Raw genomic sequence first — 15,560 nt, 5'->3', positions numbered from 1 at the left:
AGGGAGCCGGGGGCAGGAGCTCGAACAAGCCGTGTGGACAGAGAGTGAATACACATACTATACAGAGATGCTGTATGAGAAACCAATGTGAGTTTGGAAAATTGCACAATATAAATCTATTCTATTCTACCTCAACAATGGAATTATCATCAGTAGAAATGGCCATGACATGGGACCTTTAACTGTCGCAGTAGCAGGAGATGGGCAGATAACCAGAGGACATGTCACATCTGCTGATCCAGGACCAGCCCACAGGACAGTTAAGATCCTCATTTCTCAACTCAACAGAAAGTCACTAAGTACATTTACTCAACTACTGTACACAGTTGAGGTACTTTTTCATTTCAGAATCAGAATCAGAACTCCTTTATTCGTCCCACAGAGGGGACATTGACATTGTTACAGCAGTATGGAGAGACGAACAATACAAATAACTCACTATTAGATAAGAAAGGCATGCAGGGAAAATAAATAAGTAAGCATTAAGATTTTCTTTTTGTTCAAAAATATTTCACAGTTCACAGTTCACATAATTTAAAATATTTAAATATTTAAAGACTTTTTCTGCAATGAGTACTTTTACTCGTAATACTTTAAGAACTTTTTCCTGATCATACTTTAATATTTTTACTTAAGCATCATTCTCAATGCAGTACTTTTACTTGAAATTTAGTATTTTTACAGTGTGGTATTAGTACTTTTACTCAAGTCAAGAATCTGAATACTTTTTCCACTACTGAAACTCAACACAGAGTAGGCTAATGTAATACTGTTCATTTCAATCTTAAATGTAAGCTTCTTCCAGAGTGGGAGAAGTACTCAGATCTGGTACTTGAGTAAAAGTAGAAGTACCAGAGTCTAGGAATACTCCTACACTTAAATGGTTACTCAAGTAAAAGTAGAAAAGTATTATCATCAAAATATAGTTAAAGGGGACCTATCATGCAAAATGCACTTTTGTACGTCTTTTATACATGAATATGTGTCCCCGGTGTTCCAGGGAACTCACCAAGTGTCAGAAAACACAACCCTCTCTATTTTCCTCCATACCCAAATCTCTAAAAAAGGGGCTGCAACGGATCTGATAAAAACTGATCCAGATTTGAACACTTCTATGTCATCACAGAAGTGGCGCTACGGCTATTGGGCCAACTCTCCACCTATCAGGGGAATGTGGGGTTGGGCCACGGCCGGCCATTGCCGCTCGAAAACGCTGGAGACGCTGTAGTACATATGCCAGGCCTGTAAGTGGCGCTGTAGTCTGCCACAAAAGCAGCGAAGAAGACTTTCCGCGCATGGTTACTATGGTTACCCTTCTGTTTATTCTCCGCTGTGGCTTTTTTTCTCCCTCCCCGAGGCAAGCGTTTGCTCCCGCTGCTTTAATTCAATGCAATCCCTCCCCGTCGAGGCAAGCACTGTAACTCTCTCCGGTTAGTCCACCAGCAGATGACAAACACCCACCTCTCCGCCTCTTCCAAGGAACGGGGGGACCGTGCGGCAGAGTTTCAGTTAGGTTTTCTTTCACCGGTCAAGATGTCCGTTAAAGTTTAAATCTTCCGGACAAAATTAGAAAAGTGCCGGTCAAAGGTCTTGTTTGTTATTTATTGAGCTTTAAAACAAATGAATAACGACTCTATAGGCCTATAATAATATAATAAAACAAGGAGGACGGAGATCTATTTTTCTCCCCCTCTTCTGACTTCATCAGAGCACGGCTCCCCTCTCCTGCAGGGGGGCGTGGTCAGCTGCAGCTCACAGAATCAGCCCCGTGCAAAAACAGTGGTGGAGAACAGCAAATTGAGCGAAATGAGGCATGGCTAAAATGCATGATCTGTTTGGTATTTTGAAAACAGAAACGTATAAATATACCTTATATAGGTATGGCCCTACAATATATCATTTAAATATAGCATGATAGGTCCACTTTAAAGTACTAAAAGTAAAAGTAGTCATTGTGCAGATTGTTCCATTTCAGAATAATATATCTGATATGTTTTATAATGATTGATCATTAAAGTGTTCTCAAAGCTGGTAAAGGTGCAGCTAGTTTGAATGACTTTGTATACTGCAGGGTAGCTTGTGGATTTACTCCAGGTGGAACTAAAGTCTGATTTAACACTTGATTATATTTCACATCATTAATCCACATGTGTAAAGTGACTAAAGGCATAAAATAAATGTAGTAGATTCAAAGTACAACATTTACATCTGAAATGTATAGGAGTAGAAGAAAATTGCAATACTCAAGTAAAGTACTACTATCTCATAATTGTACTCAAGTAGTACACTTGAGTAAAAGTACTTGTTACTTTACACCAGTGGCTACATCGATGAACGAAAAGTTTTGACTCAGGTAGGCTTACATGTTACAGACAATGAGCATGACTTAAGCTCCTTAAGGCCGCTACACACCAACCCGATTTTGGGAGTCAGAGGCCGTCAGAGGCCGTCAGAGGCAGTCGGGCATTCGCGGCGCCCTACTCAGGTTGGTGTGTCCCGCACCGTCGTCTCTTTACGGCACATTTTCACACCCGCGGCCGATTCAACATGTTGAATCGGCCGCGGGAGGCCAAAGAAAGTCGGGACAAATTGTTCAGTTTAGCGAGTTAGTGCATGAGAAGCGAAGCGGAAGTGAAGGACCAAAACAAACGATTAAGAAGGCACACACAGACGGTTATCTTTTTCATTTTCATCTCACCCGGACGCAAGAGTTTCTTTTTTATGTTAACATGTTTTCGATCAACGAGAGAGAGTGAAAATGGAACCCAGACGCTATTTGTTGTTTGTTTATATCACGCAGCCTGTTCTTCTTCTCTCGTGTATAGTCTGTCTTCCGGTTGTTGCCTCTTTTGAATGACGAATACACACTACCGCTGCCTGCTGGTAAGGACAGTTATTGCCACTCGTCAACTGAAGTCTTTGCGGTGTGTTCGTAGGCGGGCGGCGTAGGCGGGCGGCGTGGCCGACGCAGGCGACGTAGCGGACGTAAAAGTCGCCTTCGGTGTGCGTTCTTTGGTCTTTGGTGTGTACACACCAAACTGACACCAAAGAACACGTCCCGACGGAACGTCGGCTCACGTCGGCTCACGTCAGCTCACGTCGCCTCACGTTGGCTCACGTCTCACCTTTTTATGTTTATGATTCCTTTAAAGATTATACTTTAGGCTGCAACATTCAAGATATCACATAGTAAATATTTCCCAGAAATCTTATTTGCATGATGCAAAAATGTAAAAAGAACCCAGCATAAAACCATTTCTGTGAATACTTGTTCTTCAGGTTATTTGAGTAACACAAGCATACAGTCTCTAATAATATGAGAAGGTTCATTACATTAAACCACACCGATTATTGATTATAAGATGACAAAGCAGTTTCAGACAATGTATTGCAGTGTTGAGTATTTCTACTATAAACTACTACTTTATTGTATTCTTTGTCACTTCATTCATTTGACAAGTATAGTTACAAAGAAATGTACAAAATATGATTTCTCATTCAAAACAAAGGTCTTCATGCATTGATTGTGTACATTTTTCTGACACTATTTCGAAACAGAAAATGTATTTAATTCTATGTCAATGCTTAATCTTGAAAAGCCACTACAGTTATCAGGTCAATGTAGTGATTTAAAAAGGATCTTACAAAGCATGTGAATAATGCCATACATGTACAGTAAGAATTGAGCAGAATGGACTGGAGTTCAGCTCTCCTGGGCCTCACTGAATGAACAAGTAGGGAATGATATTGATTCATCAAATAATAATAACACAGCACCAAACAAAAAGGATGCACCTGGTTCCTGTTCAAACTAAACTCATATCCTGTCCTCCTCTGCAGCTCCAGCTCTCTGGTCACCAGATAACGTCTGGGTGAGGAGAGAGGGGAGGAGGGGGGAGGGGTGACTCTGCCCCAGGGCACTAACATGGAATCACTTATAACCACCCTCAGTAAGGTGTAAAGAGAATACAGTGCTCTGCCTTTAAACAATAGTCCCTCTCAGCCACTGAGAAATAGTGCCCTTTCATTGATTCTGACAGACTGGTTGGAGTACTGTTTTTATATTTTGTCACTTTATTACTCACTAGTTAAACACACTTAACTTTTATGGGCGCCAGTTTGAGTATCAATTTAAAATGATTAACTATTGGATAGATTGGCATGAAACCTTGAAATCACATTGGTGGTGCTCAGAGAGTGAATCTGCTAGTGCCACTAGCAGGTCAAAGTTTACACTTAACCTGTGAAACATCTCAGCGCAGATGGACTGGCATACAGGACTGTGCATTGTGACCAATCTTCATAAAGGAATATGGCCCACACCGGAAACTTGTGCTTGTCTTATATTGTACTTCTAAAAAACATTACACAGTTTTCATGTGTTAATAAGCCCACTTTTCAAATAAATTCAGTCAAATCAAGTTGAAAACTTTTTCCAACAAATCTAAGTTGCAACTTTGAGTCAGTGAAGTTCAGCAACACAGGGTGTGCCTCTTACTAAATGTCTGCTCCAGCCCAAATTGGCAGAGAGAGTGGCCCAAATGAGCTAATACAGTGGACCAGTCCACACACACACACAAACATCTTTTGGGACAGTGAGTCAGAAGGAAAACTGAAAAACATGACTCTTAGTTTTGCAGATTATCCTCCCATAAATGAGTGCACAATTTTTTCATAGACCATAATTCATTAGAGTGAAGCAGAAGGTGTCGTTTTGAATCATGTTTTTGTTTCAGTTGTGATTGTTTAAAGAGGCCCTATTATTGGGGTTTTCCCTTTCCTGTAGTGTGTTCTATAGGTTTGTGTGCAAAGGCTAAAGGCCCGGACACACTAAGCTGACACCAAATAACTGACACAGACGGACCCCGACTCTTGCGTCGCCTCGCGTCTCTGCGTTTTGGCCATGTGTCGCACTGGAACACACCGCAAAGACTTCAGCCGACGGCCAAGTAGCACGTGCGAACTGCGCATGCGTGAGTGGCAATAACTCTCCTTACCAGCAGGCGGCGGTAGTGTGTATTCGTCATTCAAAACAGGCAACAACCGGAAGACCGACTGCGTGATAACCGAGAGAAGAAGAACAGACTGCGTTATATAAACAAACAACAAATAGCGTGTGCGTTCCATTTTCACTCTACAGCGAGAAGCTCATGGGGCTTTCCTGAACCTGTGTCGAGAGCTGGAGTTAAATGAAATCTCAGATTTGCCTTCTTTGTTTGTTTGGGTCCCTCACTTCCGTTTCGCTTCTCATGCACTGATTCGCTAGCTGAACAGCCAATCAGAGTGATTTCTTTTGTCGACTGCCTTTGGCCGGTTTTCGGCCGAAAAGGTGTCGGCACGGCTGAAAAGATCCGACGGTGCGGGACACACCAATCTGAGTAGGGCGTGTCGACGCTCATCGTTGGCCTGACGCCCACCGATGCCGATAATCGGCTTGGTGTGTCCGGGCCTTAACATCCCTGTGTTCCCTCCAGAGGGAGTTTCTCTCCCACAACCCCCACCCCAAAGCGACATCACTATTCCGGCCCGTCCACACAGCGGCGTGCGTTGAAGCTTCAACGCTTCTGCCCATTCACTTTGAATGGGGTGACGTCACGTTTCGCCGAACTGCATTGTGGGAGCGAAGCGTAGCTTCAAAAGCGTTGCTCGCTCCAAAAGCGTTGCTCGCTCCAAAAGTTGAGCAATGTTCAACTTTTGAAGCTTCGGCGGAAGCGTCAGCCAATCGAATCATATGCCAGTACAAGCTCTAGCCAATCAAACCGCATGCTTCATGTATTCATGTAATTGGTTGTTGGTCGAGTTTCAGCCCCCCCCCGCCGGCAAGCTTCAACCCACGCCGCTGAGTGGACGGGCCGTTACCCCTTTCACACCAAGGCTTTTCCCGTTCTAGCTCCGTGCTAGAGCTTTTCTGGTTCAGAACCGGTTCTTCGGTTCAGCTCCTGCTCTGTTCACACCGCTCAGAGCCCGACTGGTGCTGCGTCATTGCGTCATCGTTTGCGTCATGACGTAACCGTTTGCGTGCCTGCTTCATAAAGCCAAACTGCGCGGAAACCCCTCACATCGACAACAACAACAATGGCAGATTGTATTGAAGCGCTACTCGTTTTGGTTTTGCTCTGTCGAAACTAAATGGAACAAATGGGACGACTTTACTACCAACTTTACAGTCATTACATGCTACATTCAAGACTTCTTTACAATCATCATCATCAACTTCAACGACGATTCGGTAGGAGAAAGAAGGTAAATATACATCCTATTCGATGGCGTTAGAGCTAGCTGTTGTTAGCCTCTGCATACGCCAAGCTCAAAATACCCAGCTTTGCAGCATTAATTACTATGGTATAACATTAAAACTGATGCCCCTGCCCCTGCCCCTGCCCCTGCCCCCGCCTCCGACATAAGCGTGACGTATGCGGTGCTTGCTTTCTAGACCGACAACTTTTTGGTGCTTGAAACGAACCGGATTCCGGAGCTTAGGGGCGGCTCCGCTGCGGTGTGAACAAGAAAAAACTGTGTTTTCAAGCTCCAGCTCCGAACCGGCCCTGGAACCGCGTTGGTGTGAAAGGGTTATATGTAACACATGCATTTTTATTGGCTTGTGCTCCAACACATTGTACGTGATAGGCTGAGGGCCGGGACATCTCTAAGCGGAGAAATCCTATCGGTGAAACCGAAAACGTGTTGCATTTCACGAGCATATTAAACTGACGTTATATTAACCTCCGCTACACAGTGTATTTTGCTTTAATAAAAAATGTTAATCCCAAAAAAAAAGGTTATTTTGCGATTTGGCAAATCTGAGTCTGCTGGATCTCTGGATCTGCTGCTATATGGCTACGGCTCTGAGTCCGCACAAGTCTGCTCTGCTGTGTTTTGCACAGTGAGTCAGGATTTGCGAATCTGAGTCTGTGAAGTTCCGCTGACTAACTCGTAGGCTACTAGTCTCTCTCGATCATTGACCTGGATTCACGGATCCCGCGATTTTGATTAAGTCCATTATGTTTCAGTGTAGACTTCTAACAAAATTGTCATGTTGTGCAACAGTCTCCTGCGTGTAATAGCTGCATTTCCAATAAGGATCTTACTTGGCAAAACGTTTATTTTGAACATAGCACACAAACAAACAATGACAAATGATAGAAAATTGCAAAACAGTTAGAATATATAAAATGTCTTAAAGGTGGGGTAGGTAAGTTTGAGAAACCGGCTGGAGATACACTTTTTGTTATATTCCATGGAATGCTCTCAACATCCCGATAGCAATGAATATCTTAAGTGCTTTGACAAAAAATCCCTAAAAAAATATCATCTGTGGAAGCCGTAGTACTGTAAAAAGCACGACCAATCATTTTAGCCGGCCCGGCTAAAATAACTGGATGGCCTACCTGCCTGTCAGCCTTCCATCTGTGCACAAACTTATCTAGTGCCCTCATTGGTCATGTGCACGTTCGTGTGTGTTGGAGGAGGGGCTCTGTAAGGAAGTGGCAGATTTTTTCCGGTTGTGTATTTTCAAATTCTTGCGCACCCGAGCTGGTTTCTCCAAAATTACCTACCCCACCTTTAATTATACAATATCTAATCATATGCCCCCCATATTTTCTCATGGACTGCGTAATCATTGCAATACTGGTGTTTGTATGTGTTAAATGTGTGTAAAGTGGTGTCTTTTGCTTTAATAAAACATATTGATCACAAAAAAAAGGGTCATTTTGCGATTTAGCGAATCTGAGTCTGCTGTTGAATCGTGCATGATGACGAGTCTGCTGGATCTCTGGATCTGCTGCTATACGGTTACGGCTCTGAGTCCGCACGAGTCTGCTATGTTTTGCACAGTGAGTCAGGATTTGCGAATCTCTGAGTCTGCTGTTGAGTCGTGCATAATATAGCCGCGGGAGCTGGAGGAGGGGCTATGCTCGTGCACATGACGAGTATGGATCTCTGGATCTGCTATGCTATTACGGTTAGGAGCCGTCGGCTCCTCTGAGTCCCCACGAGTCTGCAGGAAGTTTCACTGATCCGCGTCCCCTCCCCTGAGCCAAACGATCACTTCTGGCAGCTATCCTACTTGCTAAAGGGTAGGCAGATGGACTGGGGTACGTTGTAATGTGATTTTACATGTTATAAAGAGAGTAGCGAGTGACGCAATTTATAGTTTTAATTTGTACGTCACACCAAGTGTGGGACTCAAAGGACTCGGGCTAATGGAGAGGGGAGACTCGTCACGACCAGCTCATTTCTAGGATCCGGGTTAATGATCCGGATGAATCAGGACTCGCCCATCTCTACAAGGTAGCTAGCTGCTACCGTAGCTAGCTAGCTGCTACCTAGCTACGGTAACGTTAGCTAACATTGCTTTGTTTTCGGTCGTTAATCAAAATGTATACCATAGGTATACCATAGCTAGGACTTTGACGTTTGCAATGTTTTAAGTCTTGATCGTTTTGAATCCGTTGATAAATAGTTTTTACCTATATCTCAAAGTGCTGCTTCCTCTCCTCTGGATGACGGAGTGCTGTGTAATGGGTGCGCCACGTGCTGTGCTCTTAACCTCCTGCATGCTGACTGCGTGGTCTCTGCGTGGCTGGGTGCATGCATGCACAACACAGTCTCACGGCATTTCGTGTTATAGTCACGAAATTAATCTATTGATTCGTGTTCACCAACACGATTTCGCCATTTTTTTCGTGTCACACAGAACGATTTTAAAAGCAATGTAAATAATAACAAATTAGAAGGAAAAAGACATTTAAATAAAATACAGATTTAAGTATTCTGACACAGAACGATTTTAGAAACAATGTATTTATATTGGTAGTATGTTTCGTGCCTGCACCAAATAATAACAAATTAGAAGGAAAAAAAGATGACATAAAATACAGATTTCAGTATGCTGAGGCTCTGAGCCATTTCTTTTCCTCACTGACGGCAAAAAAACTCAGACATTATACAATTTAAAATAAAAGGAATAGGGTTAGGCTTAGGGTAAGATATTGAGTAAGAACATGTTTTTATGAACCACACAGCTTCTGGTCTTCCAAGACCCGACCGGACAAAAAGATGTGTTGCAGGCACGAAACACACTACCAATAGAAATACATTGCATTTAAAATCGTTCTGTGTGACACGAAAAAAATGTGAAAATCGTGTTGGTGAACACGAATCAATAGATTAAATTAATTTCGTGACTAATAACACGAAATGCCGTGAGACTGGGTTGGCATGCACCCCACAGTCCGATCTGTACTGCGCATGTGCGAGAAGGTCCGCCATATTTGACAACTACATACGGCAACTCTAATAGGACACTTGACACTATGGGCTCAGAACAGTCTCATAATACACACATGCACACAGAAGGATTCACACTTGTATTTCCGGATCCACACTTGTGTTTTTCAATGCACACACAAATGTGTTCCGTTTCATATACATGTAAATAAAATCCAAATACAGAAAAAAGTTTTACATATGTATTTTTGATCCACACATATTTGTTTTCCGTTTAAATCCCCTGAACCTGCAAACACAAACCGCTTTCTGTGCATGGATCGCTGTGCATTCGTGTGTGGGTTTTTTGAGACTCCCCTGACGGTCACCCGATTCGTACTTGTAATTTTTTCTATCTATAGCCAATCAGATGTCTCCTCAATTCTAAGCCAATCACATGAGCGCGCCCCCACAAGGGTAGATTTCTTGCGTTCATGACGTAGCGCTTCATGTACGCATTTTGCGCTGTCCGGAGCTGACAGGTCCATGGAGCCTGTCTGCAGGCGCTAATCTCAGGACACCTCCACTCTCAGTACATTGCCACTTTCCGAACCATTAATGAATGCTTGTGTACACAAAAACGGCAGGCAAAACCGTTTTAAATGTGTGTTTCCTGTATGGCGAATACAGCTGCTTTATTTATGTCTGTATGAAGTTGTTGTGAGTGTGGAGGGAGCAGCTACAGGTTAGCTTAGCCTAATCGATCAGTGCATTACGAAGCCAGTGCTAGACAGTGAACTGTCAACGGGGGAGCCCCGCCGGTCATTATCGGCCGATATTCACTCTTAATAGTTTGATCGGTGCTCTCTATAAAGGCCGATCAGGAGAGCTGGATCTGATCGATATGGACATAAACGCGAGTGAAGTTTTAGCGAGCTGCATGAGAAACTGACGGGCTGTCAGGAGAGAGGGAGGGAGAGAGGAAAAAAGAGATGATCCTTACTCCCGTGTTATTAGCCATATCCGGTCATAGTCCGGTAATTACCTGCTAACGGAAACTCTGCTACACAATTCTTCTTCTTCTTATTATTATTATTGAAACATGACCGGTAAGTTTCAAATTTGTCCGGTAAAATAAATTCTGTCCACCCTGCTCTGGACAGCGCAAAATGCGTATATGAAGTGTCATGAACGCAATAAATCTACCCTCGTGGGGACGCGCTCATGTGATTGGCTTAGAATTGAGGAGACATCTGATTGGCTATAGATAGAAAAAATTACAAGTACGAATCGGGTGACCGTCAGGGGAGTCTCAAAAAACCCACACACGAATGCACAGCGATCCATGCACAGAAAGCGGTTTGTGTTTGTAGGTGCAGGGGATTTAAACGGAAAACAAATATGTGAGGATCAAAAATACATATGTAAAACTTTTTTCTGTATTTGGATTTTATTTACATGAATATGAAACGGAACACATTTGTGTGTGCATTGAAAAACACAAGTGTGGATCCGGAAATACAAGTGTGAATCCTTCTGTGTGCATGTGTGTATTATGAGACTGTTCTGAGCCCATATGACACAGTGGCTTTTGGCAAAGCAGAAAAAGAACCGAGAGAGATGAGTTATTGTTATTACAACGTGACTTCACTATTATTTAACAACTCTTTTTATTGAGTTGTTTTATTTGGGGTTAAATCGGTTAAATACATTGTCAGAATAAGTGAGACATGGATTTAACTTCTGTTAGACAGCTATATGCCATACATTTTTGCATACATTCAGAGTAAATATTTATTCAGTATGATAGCTGTCTAACAGAAGTTAAATCCATTTCTCACTTATTCTGACAATGTATTCAACCCCAAATAAAACAACCCACAGGCTCCTCCAACAGTGCAACACAATAGGCTTGTTTGAGACAAGCGAGACCTGCGCAGACCTGCGCAATTGCGATCGCCGTCTTGCTAGTGCGTTGCATGATGGTTTGTCATTTTGTCCGACTTGCTCTGGAGGCTCGCCTACATGAGACGTTGAAATCTCGCGGGACAAAGACGCCCGCAGACTTGAGAGCGAGGCGCGGCGAGGCGGCGCAGTTTCTCTCCACGGGCTGCGGAAGCAAAATGCTTGATGGGAAACGACTCGCTGGTATCTCGAGCTGAGCGCTCATTGGTGGGTTTTACCCCGTGCTGGTGATGAAGCTCTCCATTGGCTCGGCAAAAGTTTGTTGTTGTTTTGTGTCAGTTTTACGTCGCCACTTCCATTCACATTTTTCATCATTGTTCCACAATGTTTATCATCATGACATTAATATCTATATATTTTATACTATACTTGCACTGCTTACCGTTTTCATACTTTATATATCTTAGCATATTCATATCCCTCACTGTGTATTCATCATTCAATTCATTCTATATTTTATTCTGTAGATTGTGGACATTACTTTTCACTTTACTGCTTTATGCACTCCTGGTTAGAAGCTAAACTGCATTTCGTTGTCTCAGTACCTGTAATCTGTGCAATAACAATAAAGTTGAATCTAATCTTGAGCAGGAACAAATGTATTTACTTAGTACATATCTGACATTAACGATTAAACACATTTGTGCATGAAGAGAGAAACTTGCTCTGTCAGAGGCCTACTGGGTCAGGCTACAAGGAAGTGGAGAGGAAAATATCACAAACAGAATACTACAGGATTGCTGGGAATATACAAAGTTCCAGGGGCGTGGGTTTGGCTGGACAAGTAAGGAGAGAACGAGGGCATATGGAGTGGAGACCATAAAGTTTGCCAAAGCAAGCCCATTTAGCAGTGTTCCCCCATGGCTTTCCCCAGAAGCTAATATAGATGTGAGTATCATAGAAAGGAAAAAAGAGTGGCAAATAAATGAAGTGGGAATTAAAACGAGTATGTACCTGAACGAAAAGTATTACAATTACCTCAAAATGTATAGAGATGGATCTAAGAAGCAAGAATGCGTGGGGATAGGCGTGTATATACCAGAATTAAAAATATCAATCTCAAAACGAGTGTCACATAACTTATCAGTTTATACAGCAGAAATACTCGCAGCAATTATTGGGCTACAATAGGTTGAAGAGACCTGATAGGGTGGTGATATGCACAGACTCACTATCTGCTTTGGAAAGCATACAGTCCACAATAACTGTTGCGTTTCAGAAGGAAATAGCAATACCAGTTTCACTTGGAAAAGGAGAAGGAAAAGCAATAATTAAGAAGAAGGGTATGGAAATATGGCAGAAAAGGTGGGAGGAAGATCAGAAAGGGAGGAGATACCACAAGTTACAGAAATCAGTCATAATAAAGATCTATACACAAAGGAACAGACGGGAGGAGATCATCATCACTATAACTCAGATTGGATCATACAGGATTAAACAGCACAATGTTTATAATGGTAAAAAGCGAAGTTGAAGAATGCACGGGGTGTGGAGTGAAAGAAAATGTGGAACACATCGTATTACACTGCAACATGTACAAAACAGAGAGGGAACAACTAAGAGACAGGGTCAGAGAGGCAGGAAGGGAGTGGAGCTTGATGGGGACACTGAGAACAGAAGGTGAGGGGGTAAGAGCTACCAGGAAGGCCATTCTTAAATATTTGAATGAAACGGGATTGATTGGAAGAATTTAAAACAACGTAAATACATGGTATAATTCCACAAGTGGTGATAGGATGATATGGTGATACACACTCTTGTACAGTAGGTGGCGGTATGCACCTTAAAGTTGTTTGCAATCCGCCAAAAACCGAGAGAAGAAGAAGAAGTTGATTCCGAGCTGTCCGACTTCAGGCGAGCTTTTTGAGACCTCCCCCGGCTGCAATCGGCTATTCTCGTCTACTTTCGAGGCGAGCCGCAGCTCGTCTCAAACAAGCCTATTAAAACAGATACACAGACAAAATAGTGCAAGTAAATACAAAAAGAAAAATAGTCAAATGGTAAAAAGTGAAATAGTGCAATAAGAGTCTATATACAAGTGATTGAAATATGATATATTAGATAAATAATTTCTAAGTAGCAGCCAGATGAATGTTATGGATGTTGTTTCTAAGTTCAGGTGTTTAATAGTCTTATGGCCTGTGGGATGAAACTGTCCCTGAGTCTGGTGGTTTTAGTCCGGATGCTGCGGTACCGCCTGCCAGACGGCAGCAGACAGAACAGTTTGTGGCTGGGGTGATGGGGGTCTTTTATAATCCTGAGGGCTTTCTTTAAGGTTAACCTGGTATTTTTACTCCACTACATTTATTTTAGTTACTTTACAGATTTGGATTAATGATGTGAAATATAAACAACCCTTAAATCAGACTTTAGTTACACCTGAGTAAAATTCAGTGAATTCAGCCAACAATCAGGCGAGATATTTGATAGTTGGTGCTTGAGAAGACTAAATATTTATCTGCAGATCCCTATAAAGCATATTGATTACTCGTTATTCTCTCCTAATAGTTAATTAAAAACTGTATATAATGGCTATTTTGAACATCCCTTTCAAGATTTCAAGATTTTCTAAGGTTTATTGACATATCATATACACAACTACGGTGTAGTTATGCAATGAATGAAAAACTTGGGTCAAAGGTTCCTCAACAGTGCATTACAAGACATCTATCAATATGTGTGTACCTCCACCATTAAACATATTCTGCACCTTTCTTATACTATCTACATACATCTTATAAGAGTATAATTAATATGTATAATATCAGTTAAAATAAGTGCTTCAACATAGTTAACATAGCAGGAAAGTTGATTGTCAAGTTCCAAAACAAACCATGCAATATATTAGACGTTAAGTACTTTGTCAGGCTTAATATCTGTAGATACCCCCAAAGCTTTTTTCTTATTTAAAAGAAGACCTTAACCTAAAGTATTCTTTAATGTTTAAATAAAGCCTTATTAGTTTGTCTGTTTTGCACATCCTCCTATCAGGCACTAAACTGTTTTATTGTAGAGATCACTTACAGTATCTTCTTGATATTTTCTATTCTATATTATTTATATCATTGACCTTCCACTGTCCCACTATATTAAGAGTATGTACTCTTAATATTTAAATGTTTTCATCAAATATAACACATTCAAAAGTGCTTTACAAAAATGAAAGACATTAAGAAAAAGGCATTTTAAAACAGTCATTCAAAAGCAACACAATCTACCTGCATTGCAATGACTCTAAACGTGTAATAACGTGCTTTAACCAGTAGGAGGTGCGGGTTAAAAAGCTGTCAAGTTTACAGTGTTAACAAAATAAAATATACTGCTGTTTCTGGTTTAGTTTACGACGGATATATTCTGTTATTGTTTTGATATTTGTAACACAAAAGCGATGTAAAAAACCCACAGCAACACAGAAAAGATGGTCTTAACATGACCCAGCGGTCTAGTAGTTCATAAAAAAACAATAATATCAAAACGAATTATTACTACTAACTTTATTGTGAAATTAAAACAGAACGGTAAAAGAATAGTTTCCGGTCTATTCTGAGGCCCGATCTCTGTAGATAAATAAAGAACTACGACAGATGTGTAATGTTTAATGCAGCCAAACCATTCATTACAATGCATTCATGTGATGACTTTCAAAGAGTAAAGCAAGCACTGCTGAATAAAGTATGATTTGATCTTTTACGAAACGTTTTTTTCATATGGAATGCAGTTGGAGGTCAACCAATCACAGAGCTTGAGGCAAAGCGGAACAATAGCTGAGGATTCTGGGTAGTGTAGTGTCTTCGGCCATCCTAAACTCTGAACAAATATTTGTTTCTCCGAATCGAAGGGGAAAATTACAAAAGCATTGTACACAATTTAAACCAATCAATGTTGTGTAATTAACAAGGATAATCTGGTGTTTTTGAGTTGATGAGTAGTGCAGATATCACTGTAAAATCAATCGACAGTAAGAATACTTACTTCCGGGTGTAAAATCCTCCGTTATCCAATGGGAATGGACGCTCAACATTGCTCTCTGCGTCCGTAATACAATACATGATACATGATCAAATAGGAATATAATTATCTTTTAAATAACGTTAACTAAAGGGAACAATCTATTTGACACTGCTGAAGCTCTGGCCTTCCTTAAAAACGAACTAATTTAATAAAAATCACAGTTGTATTACACACAATGCACTGTTTTTTGAGAACAAAAATTCGTAACTAATGCACCATAATACATTCTGACGAAAAAAAAAAAAATTATTATGAATACAAATAAAATAAAAGAAGCCTCCCGTGAGTTACTACAAGCTATAAAGTAGATTTTACAAACGTTTTATAGAATAAAAGCTCACTGCTGGACGTTGTAGAAATGCGTGTGTGCACCA

This window comes from Trematomus bernacchii, unplaced genomic scaffold (genome assembly GCF_902827165.1).
Source record: "Trematomus bernacchii unplaced genomic scaffold, fTreBer1.1, whole genome shotgun sequence".
NCBI lineage: Eukaryota > Metazoa > Chordata > Actinopteri > Perciformes > Nototheniidae > Trematomus > Trematomus bernacchii.
This window is presented reverse-complemented; position numbering follows the sequence as displayed.